Below are 16603 nucleotides of genomic sequence, written 5' to 3' on the forward strand. Positions count from 1 at the left end.
ACAGATGGTGACTGCAGCCATGAAATTAAAAGACGCTTACTCCTTGGAAGGAAAGTTATGACCAACCTAGATAGCATATTGAAAAGCAGAGACATTACTTTGCCAACAAAGGTCCATCTAGTCAAGGCTATGGTTTTTCCTGTGGTCATGTATGGATGTGAGAGTTGGACTGTGAAGAAGGCTGAGCACCGAAGAATTGATGCTTTTGAACTGTGGTGTTGGAGAAGACTCTTGAGAGTCCCTTGGACTGCAAGGAGATCCAACCAGTCCATTCTGAAGGAGATCAGCCCTGGGATTTCTTTGGAAGGAATGATGCTAAAGCTGAAACTCCAGTACTTTGGCCACCTCATGCGAAGAGTTGACTCATTGGAAAAGACTCTGATGCTGGGAGGGATTGGGGGCAAGAGGAGAAGGGGACGACAGAGGATGAGATGGCTGGATGGCATCACTGACTCGATGGACGTGAGTGTGAGTGAACCCCGGGAGTTGGTGATGGACAGGGAGGCCTGGCGTGCTGCGATTCATGGGGTCGCAAAGAATCGGACATGACTGAGCAACTGATCTGATCTGATCTGATCTGACCCTGTTTCTCTTCCTCCTTCTCTCCCTTCTTTCCTTTCCTTCTCCTCATTCCCTTCTTTCTTTCATACTCTGTGCCCCACATCATTGTAAGCTCCAAGGAAACAACAGTGGGTAAAGTGGACACAGCCCAGCTTCTTCCTGGAACCTCCAGCTGGTCAGAGGAGATGGCAGAGGAAATGATTAAGGGGACCCCTGTCTGCCCTCTGAAGACTTGCCCTTTCACAGGACCCTGGGGGTGGAGAGGGACACATATGTCAGAAGTGGCAATCCAGAGACACTCCATGGTGCAGCAAAAGCACAAAGTGGGAGGGGGTGACTAATCCTGGGTATTAGGGAGAGCTTCCTGGAGGAGGAGATGCTTGATCTAACTGGGAGGCTGAATGAGTGTGACCAGCAGAAGGCAGTGCCAGGGCAGACCATGGCATGGGGACCTTCTTCCAAGTTGTGGTTATTTACTGGATGAATGAGTGCAATCAAGCCCCTCCTTCTGGCAGCAGAATTGGGTGTGGCATCTCCAGGCACTGTCAGAGCTGGGTGAGCTCTGGTAGCCGTGCAGGTAGGAGAGGGACATGGGCTTGGTGGCTCTCAGTCCTGTAAGGTCCAGCTCTACCCTCTGTCTTCTCCTCAAAGCCCTGTAATTGACTTGGAGTGATTGTGTTTCTCTTGTTTTTATCCAAATGGCCCCAGCAGGTCTTTAGTTTCTCTCCTGATGAGAGATCCAGCTGATCGTCACAATTGCCCAGGCATTCTGAAAGGAGCCACCCTCCCTGAAACCTTAGGGACACATCTGACCTCTCCCTGGTAAGAGGCTTGAGGGCAGTGACTTGCTCTTGTTCATCCCAGTACCCTGTCTCCGAATTCAGCAGGACCAGGCATGTATGTGGTGCTCAATAAATGTGTGTCAAACGACTGAGGGATGTCCCAGGTGGCTCAGTGGTAAAGAATCTGCCTGCCAATGCAGGAGAGGCAGGAAACCCGGGATCAATCCCTGGGTCTGGAAGATCCCCTGGAGGAGGAAATGGCAACCCTTTCCAGTATTCTTGCCTGAGAAACCCCATGGCAGAAGGGCCTGGCAGGCAACAGTCCCTGGGGTCACAAAGAGTCGGACATGATTCTGATGAGAACACACACAAACGGCTGAGGACATCCTGCAGGTGTGGTTGCTCTCGGTTGCTCTCTCCTCCTCCTCTGCAGGCCCCATTCCTCCCTCCCAGCATGGTGAGTGCTCCACCTTTGGGTCAGACTGTAATGGCACCTCCCTCCCTCCCAAAGCACCTTCCTGTGGTCTGAGGCTAATTTGGAAACAAATCTAATCACACCAAGCCTGCTTTCTGTCCTTTGTCCTCCATTTGCAACTGATCCCCTGCTCACAAGATGAAGACCCAAATCCGGAGACTGGCTTTTGAGGCCAATTTTGCTTCTGTCCCCTCTTCAGGCTCCTACCCATTTCCTGCCTTCCAATCACACAGGCCTTGAAGGTCTTCTTGGTCACCAAGAGTCCTCTAGCTACTGGACACTTGTACATACTGTTGTCTGGTCTGAACATGTTTCCTCAGCCCCAAGCTCACTTGATAACTGGTTCATTCTTCAGAACACAGATGCAAGTTCATCCTTGCTTAGTCATGTCTGACTCTTCTGTGACCCTGTGGATTGTAGCCCCCCAGGCTCTTCTGTCCATGGGATTCTCCAGGCAAGAATACTGGAGTGGGTTGCCATGCCCTCTTCCAGGGGGTCTTCCTAACCCAGGGATCAAACCTGAATCTTCCACATCTCCCACATTGGCAGGTGGGTTCTTTACCACCAGGGCCACCTGGGAAGCCCCATCTCCTCTGGGAAAACTTGAAATTCTCCATTACATACTATCATAGCACCATGAGACTTTCATTTAAAACACTTGTAATTTTATGCTGTGTGTGTGTGTGTGTGTGTGTGTGTGTGTGCAGTTCTAGATTAGTCTTTGTCTCCCTTTCTAGATCATGAGCTCTGCAGGGCAGCGTTCGTGATGATTTTGCTTACCTTTGATTCTTCTAGCACGGTGGCTGTCACACAGTAGGTGCTCAACAAGTGTGTTAAAGAAATAAATGAATATTGTCATTTCAGGTCTCAGAAATCCCCAAGGGTGGAGAATATGTCTCCATCACAGGGCCAGTACAAAAAAGGTCAGGCAGGAGAGGTGTCTAGGGTATTTATTAATATGTATTTAAGAAGGTGTTCTTTTATCCTCAAATGCCTCATACCACAACCAGAGGGAGTAGACAAGAGGAAAAATGGATTTGAGATCTAAAAGAATCATTGACTCAGCTCCCAGTCCCATGTCTGGAAAGCTCACCTGTGCAGAGAATGGATGCATCTCCCACGAATGTAGGCATCTGGCTCCCAAAATAGTCCCAAGAATACCCTGTGGCAGTTGAACTGATGTATGTTTTTATGCCTGGATAATGTTTTACTTCCGTGGGTTCATTATAGGGAAATAGGCTTCAGAGGCAAAAGAGGGAGGAGAATGGACTAATTTCCCCCATTGTGGGAAAAATGGGGGATTCTTACCTTTGCAGGGTGTGCTCCGTGGGGAATTTGCAAGGGAAATCATCAGGACTGCAGGCAGTGCTGTGCTTGGACTGTGGAGGCATTTTGCAGGGATAGCATCTGGTGGGGCCGATTGACTGATAGAATGTGGTCTAATGGCCTCATTGGACACTCGTGAGACCACTGTCCTCTTAGAGAAGACGGACAAGGTCATTGCCATTCTCGCTTCCATTCAGAATCACCTGGAACAGAAAAAACCCAGTGAACAGAAAGTTCCCAGGAGCTCCTGCTCTGCCCCACCCACCACCCTTACCTGGAAGGCACCTCCAACCTTGCCAGGGACACAGCTCCACCTGCTGGGTGGAGAGGTTCCCAGGTACCTGCTCAAGGAGAATTCCAGACCCAGAGATCTAAAGACCTGGGAACAGCAAACTATGGGGTGCTCCTCCCTTCCTGCATGTTTTTCTCTTCCAGTTTGTCCTCAGGGTCAAGCTTGGTTTCCTCCTCCTCCAGGAAGCCCTCCCAGATGTCTCCAGCATACACTGGTCTCTTCCTTTCCTAACACCTCTCCTGTGTTCTGCAGGACATGGTGGGGTAGAGGAAGGAGCAAGGGCCTTAGTGGCAGAAAGCTGGGGTTTTGACCTGCTCTGCCATCCTGAGCTCTATGACCTTGTGAAAGTTATTTGACTTCTCTGAGGCTCCATCTCCTTCATGTAAAATGATGCATTTTCATTCACTAATTCATTCATTCATGTGTCTGGGCATGCATGCACTCCATGGTGATGGAAATTAAGGTGCGATTTCTGTTAAAGCTCAGGGTCTGCTAGGAATATGAGGGATGACATTCTGGCACCCAGCTTGCATCCCAGACCTGCCCTCAGTGTTCTCTGCAGGGCACTCAGCATCTGGGCATCCTGGGAATGACAGGTTAGACGGCTTCTCGCTGAAGGAATGTAGGGTCCCTATGTCCCTGCTCCTCGGGGAGATGCCTGACAATACTGTCACCCTCCTCCTCAGGGTCCAGGATGTGGTGTGTGGCAAGCTGGCCTGGGAGGCCGAAAGCCCTGACCCCAGACCCCACTCTTCCTAACTTGCTGTGACTCTCTGGGCAGGTCACATCACCTCACATCAGCTCCATAATAGCCCAGTGAGCAGATACTGCTGCGGTGGGGAAAGCAGCTGACTGTTCAACCCTCTTCAGTCTTTGGAGGGATGATCCCAGTTAGGTAGTCTACAGCTGGGGGTGAAAGGAAGGGGTGAGGCTGAGTGATGCAGAGCAGGAGAGATGGCCAGGCTCATTCATTTTTTTCTTTCATTTACAAACGTTTACTTAGCATCTTTGATGCACCAGACATTGTGTTTCCTGATGGTGGCCCCAGAAGAGGATTGTGTCTCACTGGCTTGAGGGTGCTAGAAGTGTATCACAGACTTGTAGAGATGACAGAGACAGAAGAAGAGATGTGTTGGCCCCTGAAACTGGAATCACTGGGGAGCGGGGTGGCTGCTGGCTTCAGGTTTGCCTTGATCCAGGGGTTCCTGGATCTGTGCAGGCAGCATTCTGGCACTGGGTGAATAGTAGGGACTTGAGTGGGGGAGGGGGCTCATGTTTTCTCTGCCTTGACTGTCCTTCTTTCTCTCCTTTCAGAGATTTGTTCCTCTGTGCTGGCTTCATTTGTAGATAAGCACCTCCTATGACAGCCACCAGCAACTGTGGTCCTCCATCTGACCAGCTCAACAACATTAAGAGAAAGGAAAAGCCTATTTATGCTACTTTCAGTCCAAGTCCAAGGGAAAATTTTGATTGGATTAACCAAGGTCATGTGCCCATTTCTGAGCCAATCACTAAGCCCAGAGGAATGGTAGTCACTGATTGGCCTGTGCTGAGTCAGGTGTTCACCCTTAAAGCCATGATGGGCTCAGTGCTGGGCAAAGCACCCAGACTGCATGGATGGTGGGTGAGGAGCACAGTTGCTAAAGCAAGAGGAGAACACTGGTGGGAGGTGAGGGGGAGTAGAGGTGGGTTCTTAGCATTGCAAACAATCTCAGTGTACAGGCTGAAACTAAATTCTGCCTCTTGCCTGACTACTGGGCTGGAACAACCAAACTCACCTGGGCTCAGGTAGGTCACCTTAGGGACCTCCATAATCAGGAGCCAGTGCCTGCAATCTAACACCCCCTTCTGGATCCTGACCACCTGGAGCAGGTGATTGCATCGGCCTTTGGTCCACCCCAGCTGACCTGGCCTCTTCCTGGCCACCCACAAGGGGGCATGGGTCAGCTGAGCTGCAATAAGGCTGGCTGTCCACAGAGCACCTGCTGATTCAACCTGCCTCTCTGCCTGTGTGACTCAAGTGAGTTCCTCAACCTCTCTGAGCCTGTGTCCTCATTTCTAAAATGGGAAAGATTATCATTGTTGTGAGGATTGGTGATGACACCTGTGAATCGCCTGGTCTCCAGCACATAGTAGGCATTAGTGATAAGAAGTGGATACAGGAGGTGCTCCTGGAATGACAGCCATTGCTATGCCTCTAGTCTGGCACTTTGTAGGTGGGATGGTGTGTGTTGCTGGTGGGTCAGCCTCGCCCATCTGACCATGACCTCTTCAAGCATAGAACATTGCTGAGCTTTCTTTCTGTATCCAGAGCCCCGCACACAGCCCACTACTCTGGGTTGACATCTGCTGAGTCATTGGAAACTGACATCCCAAAGGAGGGAAGGAAGCGGAGGGCACTTCCACTTTGTGCTCATTGTCCAACAGCTGCCAAGCCTTGAAACCCTCTCAAAGGCCTGTTTTCAGCCACATACATCTCTGAAGGGCATAAATTTCTTGACAGCAGAGGGGTTATTTAAAGTCTCCGTTAAAACAGCTGGGCCTTGTTGGAAACAGAGCTCTTGTCACTGCTGGGGCCTGAGAAGGGCAGGGATGCACAGGCAGGATTAATTCTAGACCTTTCAGAGATGCCTGCTTTATAGCTGTGTTTAGAGCATAAAGATGCCAACTGGCCTCAGTGGCATGAAAGGACAGCCTGGCGCTCACAGAAGCAGGAGCCTTGCTGAATGATACTTCTGTCTTGGGGATATGGGCAGACCTGTCCACTTTTTCTTTTAATCTCCCTCTTAGAAGTTTGCCAAGAGCTGGGTTGTGAACTGCAGGGAGATGCTGTTTCAGCAAGAGCAAAAATAGACATCACCAGCAATCACAGATTCATCAGCCCAGCCTCATGGACACCCACTGTGCGCTGGGCCCTGGGCTTGCTGCTTACAGAGCACTGAGAAGAAGGCAGACACATAGTAGGCTCATGACAATTCTTAGCTGTTACTCTGATGATGTTTAGGATGATGATGATGACGATGATGGTGGTGGTGGTGACACCCTGCCCCCCACCATTCCCACCTCCTCTCTCATCGTCAGGTGTCAGTCCCACTCTGGCTGATCTATCCCCCCCTCTCTGTCATCAGAGAGGGCTTCTCTCCTTCTCGCTGGCTTAGTTAATCCTAAAACCTGCATCTCCAAGGAGGGCACCTGTGTTCAGCTTTGGGCTGCATCCTGCTGCACTTTACAGTGGGAACCAGCCAGGCCAGTGCTGACTGGCACAGGGCTGTGTCTTTTGGATTGTGGTCCTTATGTCCACAGTTCATAATCAGGCCAGTGTCTGTTCTTTCTCATCTCGTGCAGAGATATTGTCATGCCAGAATGTGTGCCATTTCCCCATGAAGGTCTGATCTAGGCCTCCCTGCCCAGAATCATCTAATGTTCGGTCAGCAGAGGGGGGAGGAAACAGGAGATCATTCCATCCAACCCTTCCTGGGACAGTTGGGGAAACTGAGGCCCAGGATGGGGATGTGACCCACTCAGGGGTCACTGATAGAACAGAGACCAGGACTGGCTCTCCTCACCCATGGTTGATTCTCTTTCAACTCCACCTTTACCATGTGGATGGATCCCAGGCCTGGGGCTGGCAGGGCCGGAATCCCAAGCCTGGCACATATGGGGGAGGAGAAGATCTGGGCAGGAGGTGTGGACCTGTGTGGAGGGGGTGATACTAAACCCATGGAGTAAATGGCTTTCGCTGGGTCCCCTCGGGCTCTGGAGAGAACAGTGACTGAAGGCACCCCAGTCCTGACTGAGCCAGTGTGCAGCCTTGAGCCTGGTGTCAGGGAAGCCTAGGCTGAAATTGTCATAGACTCTCAGTGAAATGAGAAGAATCAGGTCAAGGTAGTCTGATGGCAGTGAAATGAGAAAAATCAGGTCAAGGTAGTCTGATGGTATAATTCCAATTATTGTGTTTGGAAAGGCCTGTTTTTTAATGATGAAATGGACAGAGGAGCCTGGTAGGCTATAGTCCATGGGGTCACAAAGAGTCGGACACTCTGAGCATACATGCATGCACAGCCATTTTTACTTTTGGTTGGACTGTTCTTTTTTTATGAAAGGTTAGAATAGATCTTAGTTGCTGCTTTGGAACTTTCGTTGCAACTGTGAGACAATTTCTGTAACTGTTGGACTCTCCTAGCATTTTGTTCCTCAAACTAATAAGTCTTTGTTCTTGAAATTAGTTCCTACCATCCAGAACTTGTGTTTTCTTGACTCCATTTTGGGAAACCTGGCATTTCAAAATCAGCGTGAGTTGTCAATGAACTCTCCCAGGACTGGCTGGGCTTTCCTGGAAGTCTGTGCTCAGTGTTGAGGTGTGAACATGTGTCTGCTGTATTCTGCTGCCATATGGGGTCATAAATCATCCAGTGAGAGGCATGGGAGAGATGGCACCCCACCCTCCTAATCCAGCCCCGATACTGAAATCTCAGGAATGTTCCAACAGCAGCAGGGAAAAACACGGTGCCCAGAGAGCCTTGGCCTGATCACAGCGCTCTTTGTAATTTAGACTTCATCAGTCTCTTCTGAATGTTTCTTGTGTGTGACTACAGGGCAGATCATGGGGACAGGATCTAGGTGCTGGAATTTTTGAAAGGTGTGAGTCTCACTGGAGTGTCTGGGGTGCCCGGAGTCCCCATCTGTGTGGAGACAGTGAGGAGCCTCTGAAAGTGAAAGTGCTAGTCACTCAGTCATGTCCAACTCTTTTGTGACTCCGTGGACTGTAGCCTAGTCACTCAGTCATGTCCGACTCTTTTGCGATTCCGTGGACTGTAGCCTGCCAGGGTCCTCTGTCCATGGAGTTCTCCAGGCAAGAATACTAGAGTAGGTTGCCATTCCCTTCTCCAGGGAATCTTCCCAACTCAGGGATCGAACCCGTGTCTCCTATGCATTGCAGGCATATTCTTTACTGTCTGAGCCACCAGGAAAGTATGAGCGGCCTCTGAGGTGTGGGTTTTGTGGTGGGTTTACTGATTATGTCATTGCCAGAGAGGTTGGGCCTGAGCGGGACCTTCAAGGCCCTGTGTGGCCCCTTTCTGACTGCATCTTGGGTCTCATCCCCCTTGGTCACTGCCCTCCGGTCGCCCAGGTCTCCAGTCGCCCTCCAGCCAGGCCCCATCTCCTCTCCAGGCCTCTGCACCCATTGGATCCTCTGCCTCATATTTTTCTCTCTGTCTCTCCTGATGATTTATCCAGATAACTCTTGTCTTTGCATCTCCACTGAAAAACCTCTTCATCCTTGGTCTTCTGCCCCCATGCAGGACACAAGCTCTTCCATTAAATTGTCCAGTGTCTCCTTCTCTGCTGTCTGTCTTCTTCTCAGAACCTAGACTATACATTTCCTGAAGACAGAAACTGTTTCTGGCTTGTTTACCAACATATTCTCTGTGGAAACCTGGCACATAGTACGTGGTTGATGAAACTGATGTTGAATAAACAAAGAACAGAATGAGTGGAGTGTATGGGTTACCTTTATTCATGCTGGCATTAATTTCCACAACTGCATACTCCTGTATAGATTCAACCTCCAAAGGATGCATCCCCAGCCATGGGACTCTCTGCCTGACCACCTGTGTCCCCTCTGACCCCTCATGCCTCCATGGACAACACTTCAGCCCATTTTTGTCCTGTCTCAGCACTCACAGCCTCACAAAGTGCTTCCTGAGTTCCCTAGTGTGTGCACAAGGCCGGCTCCCTCCTCCCTGGCCCTCTGAGGCTTCCTCAGCTGGCGATACAGATGTTCATCTTTTGCTCCCCTCCCCCCTTCCAGCCCATCGACAGAGAAAGCAGCCCAGCCTTGGATGCACTTAGAGCAAGTCTTTTGTGGGAACAACTAACGTATGTTCACGTTAGTTGAGCATTTGGTGTATGTCAGGCACTATTCTAAATCCATTAAAGGTGTTAAATCATTAATCCTCTCAAAAGCTCTATGGCCTATAGGCTACGATTCAGCCTTTATAAACGGGCAAACTGAGGCACAGCATGGTTAAGGAGCTTGTTTAAGGCCCCCGGTAGTCGTTGGCACAGTTGGGATTTGGACCTGGGTTTCAAGTGTGCTGCTTGGAGTCTGGAGCAGATGATTCTTCTCTTGGGGAAAAGAAAGTTGTTTCCAGGCTTCCAGGAATGTGCAGAGGCAGGGCTCAGTAGCTAGAACTCAGCACTGGTTCTTAGCAGCACCCTGAAATTGGGGTGAGACCCTGACAGCCTGAGATGGGTGGGTCTGGGGAATATGGCATTTGGGCAGCAGAGAGGGATTCTGAGTTAGGGGTTTAACACAAGAGCAACATGCTGAAGGTCAAAGAAGGGAGCAGCTGGTCAGGGAGATTCCTGGAAGCCCAGGGCAGGGATGTCTGTTTCCTTCTGGTTCTGTGATTCCCTACACTGCACTCTAAGCTTCTGCAGCATCAGTGCAGGTAACAGCCTCCTCTTAGTGATCCTGTGGGAAATGGAGGAGGCTGGCAAGTTTCCCAGGCTTGGGTGACATGGCCAGAGGAAAGCTGGTGGCTGCAGGAGGCCAGGCAGGCAGAAGAGACTGTGGAGGACCAAGGACTCAATCTGGATCTCAGGACAAGTGGATCTAGGGGGGCACTTCCCAACACCAAGACTCCTTGTGGTCACGATAACAGGGCTGGACATCCCCAACTCAGGGGTCCTGGCTGAGGGCAAGTTATTTGCATATACAAGGCAAAGGTGCCCTCAGGAAGCACAGGCCCAGGACAGGACATGGATCGTCGGAATTACGCCCTATGTGTGCAAAGCCTTCTCCTTCCTCCCCTCTCCCCATCGTCCCTCCCTCTGCAACTTCAGTTGGAGGAACAGAAATTGACTCTCCTCAGTCACAGCTCTCCTCCCATCCATCTCCACTGAGACATTTGCCTGGTGAATGAAAACACTTGTTTTCATCAGAAACTTGGGAGTTGAAACTGATGCTTCCATTTCTCTCTCATCTAGAGCCTCACAGAGCTCCAAGGGGGCTGAGCTGAGAGTGAGGTGAATGAGCCTGGCCCATTAGGGGGCGATCTTGGATCAAGAAAATGATGCTGGGCAAAGTAATCTTCCTCTCACCTGCCATGCCTGCCCCCAACTGTGACCACGATTTGTAAGACGGCATTCCCAGAGTCAGGGTAATCTGGGGCAGGAAGATGGATTTGATAAGACTTCCCTTGTTAATTTTTGGCACTCACTTTATTTTTATGGAGGGGATGGATCAGATGCTGCCATGTTCTATTAACACTGGCTTTCTTGGTCAAGCTGTTACCAATTATGATTGTTGGGGCAAAAGAAGATCAGTGTGTAAGAGTGTCACCCAAACAAGGCAGAAACTATGAGAAAATCATTTGCAAATACATATCTGATAAAGGTCTGTATTCAGAACACACAGAGAACTTCCAAAAGTCAATACTAATAAAACAAAGTGCCTGGTTAAAAAGATCACTTTTGAGCAGACACTGCAGCAAAGAAGGGATAGGGATAGCTGATGAGCACATGAAAAGATGCTTAACATTGTTAGTTATTAAAGAAATGCAAAGTGAAGCCACAGTGAGACACCAATTCACCCACACTAGGTTGGAAAAATAAAGCCAACAATACTAAGAGCCAGAGAGGATAATGAGCAACTGGAACTTGCCCGTACCGCTGGTAGGGATGCAGACGAGTATGGACACTTTGGAGAACAGTTTAGCAGTTTCTTAAAAAGCTGAAAGTATGCCGCCACATGATCTGGTTATTTCACTCCAAAGTATTTCCCCAAGAGGGAAGAAAGCGTGGTGGTGATAGTTTAGTTGCTAAGTCATGTCCAACTCTTGCGACCCCATGGACTGTAGCCCACCAGGCTCCTCTGTCCATGGGATTCTCCAGGCAAGAATGCTGGAGTGGGTTGCCGTTTCCTTCCCCAGGGGATCTTCCTAACCCAGGGATCGAACCCCGGTCTCCTGCATTGCAGGGAGATTCTTTACCAACTGAGCTACAAGGGAAACCCAGAAGAAAACATTCATCTGTACAAATGTTTGGGCACAAAAGTTCATAAAGGTTTTATTTGTAACAACTATGAACAAGGGGGAAAAAAGCAAGCAAATGTTCATCAGAAGGTGAATGAATAAACAAATTGCAGTCTACCCATACAATGAAATACTCTTCAGCACTAAAAAGGAATTAAATGTTGATATATGCAACATCGGAGCTTCCCTGGTGGCTCAGACAGTAAAGAATCCATCTACAATGCAGGAAACCTGGGTTCGATCTCTGGGTCAGAAAGATCCCCTGGAGAAGGAAATGGCTACTCACCCCAGTATTCTTGCCAGGAGAGTTCCATAGACAGAAGAGTCTGTTGGGCTACAGTCTATGGGGTCACATAGAGTTGGACATGACTGCGAGACTAAGCATACACACACACATACAGATACAACATAGATGGATCTCAATATAACTATACTAACTAAAAAAAGCCAGACAAGTAAGAACATATCCCATGTGATTACACTAGACAAAATTCTAGAAAATTAAAACCAATTGATAGAAATAGAAAGCAGATTGATGGTTGCCTAGAGTGGATGTGGAGAAGAAAAATGTGAAGGAGAGATTACAGAAAAGCAGGGTCATTTGAGGGTGATGTGTATTGCTATGGGCTGAAGTTTGCCACACAAATTCCTACATTGAAACCCTAACCACCAATGTAATGGTATTAGAAGGTGAGAGTCTCTGATAGTTGATTAGGTCATGACGGTGGAATCCTCATGAGCGGTTAGTGCCTTAATAAAACAGGCCCCAGGTAGACAAGATGGTGAAGTAGGAAGACCCCGAGCTCACCTCTTTCCTTGGGCACACCAAAATTACAACTATTACAGAGAGACTACTGATGAAAAAGACCATAACACTAGCCGAAAAGGTCTACAACTAAAGATATAAAGAAGGAACCACAATGAGCAAGGTAGGAGGGCAAAGACAGGGCATAAGCAAGACTCATATCAAGACCCACAGTGGGGGGATAACGACAATTGCGCTACAATTGCAGAGGTTCTCCCCAAGGAGCGAGCGGTTTACGTCCCACATTGGACTCTGAAGCCTGCAGATCCTGCCCTGGGAAGATAAGCCCACAGAATACTTGGCTTTAAGCTCAGCAGGTCTTACTTCATGCTGAGTCAGAAACTCCACACAAAGTCCACACACCCCAGAACCCAGGGTGGAAGAGTAATTTGAAAGGAGTCTAGGTTAGACTTACCTGCTGATCTTGGATAGACTCCCGGAGAGGCAGGAGACAACTGAAGTTCACTCAAGGGGCATAGATGCCAATGGCAGCTATTTTAGGGAGTTCATTCTTGCCACGCTGGTGCTGGCAAGCACCATTCTGGAATCGTCCATCTAGCTTATTAATGCTGGGAACTGGCCCCACCCGCCAGCCTGTCGGCACTAGTACTGGAATACCTCAGGTCAAGCAACTAGCTGGGCAGAGACATAGCTTCACCCACCTGCAGGCCTGATGCCTTAAGACCCCATGAGCCCACAGCTAAGTAGGACCTGGCCCTGTGCCACAGAGGGTCTAGGACCCAGCCCTACATGCCCAGTGCACTGGTATCAGCCCCAGAGCCCCAGGGCCCTGTGCCAAGGACCTTGGGACCCAGCTCCACCCACCAGTGGACCTGCACTAGCTGCAGGGCCAGCCTTACCCACCGGTGCAGAGGCATCAGCCCAAGGATGCCCTGGAACCCAGGCCCGCACACCAGTGGACCAGCACAGCAACTCTAGGACACCCAGGGCCCTACCAGTGAACCAGTACTAGCCCCAGGACTTGGCTTCCCTCGCCAGAGGGTGGCCACCAGCCCCAGGATATACCTGAGGCTGGGCCATACCCACCAGCAGGCAGCCACCAGATGCAGGACTACAGCCGTCCCACAACCAGCCATGTCAAGACACCAGCAGCCTGGCATCAGTCCCAGGGCTCCCTGAACTCCTCAGCCAGGAGCCCCAGAATGCAGCCCCACTCACCAGGGGGCCAACACCAGCTTAGGGATACCCTGGACCCCTACTCCCCCAGCCAGCCAGGTCCAGAAATGACTCAACCAACCAGCTGGCCAACACCAGCTCCAGGACCCCTGGGAGTCCTGTAGCCAAGAATCCTGGGACCTGGTTCCATCCATCAGTGGGCCAGGAATAGCCCTGTGAACCCCGGGACCCAAGCCCTACCCACCAACAGGCTGACATTAGCCCTGGACCCTCTGGGCCCTGGTCTCATCCAGGAACAGGTGAACACAAGCTCTGTGATACCTTTGACCTCTCAACTAGATATACCAAGATCTAGCCCCACTCACCAGCCATCACCAGTTTTTAAATATCCCAGACCTCACAGCCAGCGATGTCAGAAACTAGACGGATCATCAGCAGGCTGACTCTAGATCTGGGAATTCTGGCTCAACTACTCACTCCAGAACCTAGCTCTGCCCACCAGTGGGCCAGCAATAGCCCCAGGACATCCTGTGGTTCCACAGCCAGGCGCCCCATGAGCTGGACCAGCTGACAGCCTTCATACAAGTCAGAGCCTGGCAACCAACTGGTTCATGGACCAGCCACATATATTATGAACACCCACAGTCAGTCTTCTATGACAAAAGACCCTACTCCGTCCATATACGGGCAGCCTTGGAACATATGGCTCTGGTGACCAAAGGGGAGTGCACTGCAGAGATGCATAGGACGTCCCCTACAAAAGGCTACTTCTCCATGGCTGGGAAACAACCAACCAATGGAATACATAGAAACAAAAACAGAAAATCAGGCAAAATGAGGCAACAGAGAAATGCATTCCAAATGAAGGAACAAGGTAAAACACGAGAAGAACTAAACACTCTTTCCCAGGCCAGAATACTGGAGTGGGTAGCCATTCCCTTCGCCCAGGGATCTTCCTGACCCAGGGATCGAACCTAGGTCTCCTGCATTGCAGGCAGATTCTTTACCATTTGAACCACCAGCAAAGCCCTAAGTGAGCAGAGATAGGCAACTCAAAAAGGAGTTCAAGGCAATGATTGTGAAGATGTTTAAAGAACTAAGGAGAAGATTGAATGAACAGGGTGAGAAGTTAGAAGTTTTTAACAGAGAATTAAGAAATATAAATAAGAACAGAATAGAGATGAAGAATGCAATAACCGAAATGAATAACACCTTAAAAGGATTCAACAGTAAGTTAAATAATACAGCAGGATGAATCAATGGGCTGGAATACAGAGAAGTGAAAATCACTGAAGCTTAACAGAAAAAAGAAAGAAAATGAGGACAATACAGGACACAACATCAAGCATATTAGCATTATAGGGGTCCCAGAAGAAGAAAAGTGAGAGAAAGAGGCAGAGAGTATATTTGAGGATATAATAGCTGAAAATTTCTCTAGCCCAAGAAAGGAAAAAGATACCCAGGTCCAGGAAGCACTGCTGTTGCTAAGTCACTCCAGTCGTGTCCGACTCTGTGCGACCCCATAGACAGCTGCCCACCAGGCCCCCCAGTCCCTGGGATTCTCCAGGCAAGAACACTGGAGTGGGTTGCCATTTCCTTCTCAATGCATGAAGGTGAAAAGTGAAAGTGAAGTTACTTAGTCGTCTCCAACTCTTGGCAACCCCATGAACTGCAGCCTACAAGGCTTCTCCACCCATGGGATTTTCCAGGCAAGAGTACTGGAGTGGGGTGCCATTGCCTTCTCTGCACAGAGGGTCCCAAACAGGATCAACCCAAAGACAACCATACCAAGACACAGTGTAATTAAAATGAAAAAAAGAAATTAGTATAAAGACAATATTAAAAGTAGAAAGGTAAAAATAGCCAGTTATAGTCAAAAGAACTGCTATATGATATCAGCTACCCTTTCAGTGGAAATTCTACAGACCAGAAAGGTGTGGCATGGTATAAAGTAATGAAAAGGGGGACGAGAAAACCTACAACCAAGAATACTCTACCCTGTAAGGCTTTCATTCAGATTTGATGGAAGTTTGACAGATAAGCAAAAGTTTGACAGATAAGCAAAAGCTAAAAGAGTTCAGCACAACCAAACTAGCTTTATAAGAAATGTTAAAGGAACTCCTCTAAGAGAAAAAGAAAAGGCTACATCAAGGAACATGAAAAATGCAAAAGGAAAAATCTCATTGGTAAAGGCAGATATGCGATATAGGGAGTAAATCGTCCATGTTCAAAGCTAGTAGGAAGGTTAAGAGACAAAAGGAGAGGACTTCCCTGGTGGTCCAGTGGTTAAGAATCTGCCTCGGAATGTAGGGACACCGGTTTGATCCCTGGTCAGGGAACAAAGATTCCCACATGTTGCAGAGCAACGAAGGCCACGTGCTAAAGCTAGAGCGCATTCCTGCTGCAGCTACTGAACCCAAGCATCACAGCCAGAGAGTCCAGGAGCCACAGTGAAAGATCCTGCATGACGCAGCAAAGATCCTGCACATTGCAGCTAAGACCCCATGCAGCCAGATAAATATTGTCTTAAAAAACAGAAGTAGTAAAATCATCCATATCCACAATAAGCAGTTAAGGGATACACAAAATGAAAAGATGTAAACTATAATGTCAGAAACAGTACATGTGTGGGAGTGGTGAGTAAAAATGAAGGGTGTTAAAATGCATTTGACAAGCAAAAATCTAGACTAGGTACACAAAAAGACAGAAAGGAATCCAAGCACAACACTAAAGACTGTTATTAAATCACAAAGAAGGGAACATAAGAAGAGAACAAAAAAGAAATACAGAAACAACCTAAAACAATTCACAAATGGCAATGAAAACATACCTATTGATAATTAATTGAAATGCAAATGGGCTACAAACTCAAACTAGCAAACAATTCTAAAATGTGTGTATGAAAACACAAAAGACCTTGAATGGTCAAACCATCTTCAGTAAGAACAAAGCTGGAAGTATCTCACTCCCTGATTTCAAACTGTACTACAAAGCTAAGTCACTAAAACAGCATGCTACTGGCCCCAAAACAGACACCCAGATCAATAGAATAGAATAAGGGGCCCAGAAATGAACACATATTTACATGGGCAATCAGCTTTTAAGAAGAATATAACATGGGGAACTTACGTAAGTTCAACAAGCTGTCTTGGGAAAACTGAATAGCCACAGCAAAGGAATCAAACT

At 48.7% G+C, this 16603-nt stretch overlaps 1 long non-coding RNA gene across 1 annotated transcript in view; it reads right to left on the minus strand.

Moving 5' to 3' along the window:
* The window catches only part of LOC129647905 (uncharacterized), a 52123-nt gene that overhangs the window by 23543 nt on the left and 11977 nt on the right, over window positions 1-16603 (minus strand). The window contains exon 2 of the long non-coding RNA XR_008712569.1: window positions 3127-3347. This is a non-coding gene — a long non-coding RNA (uncharacterized LOC129647905). The remainder of the gene's footprint in view (window positions 1-3126; window positions 3348-16603) is intronic.

The sequence above is a fragment of the Bubalus kerabau genome, chromosome 3 (genome assembly GCF_029407905.1).
Source record: "Bubalus kerabau isolate K-KA32 ecotype Philippines breed swamp buffalo chromosome 3, PCC_UOA_SB_1v2, whole genome shotgun sequence".
NCBI lineage: Eukaryota > Metazoa > Chordata > Mammalia > Artiodactyla > Bovidae > Bubalus > Bubalus kerabau.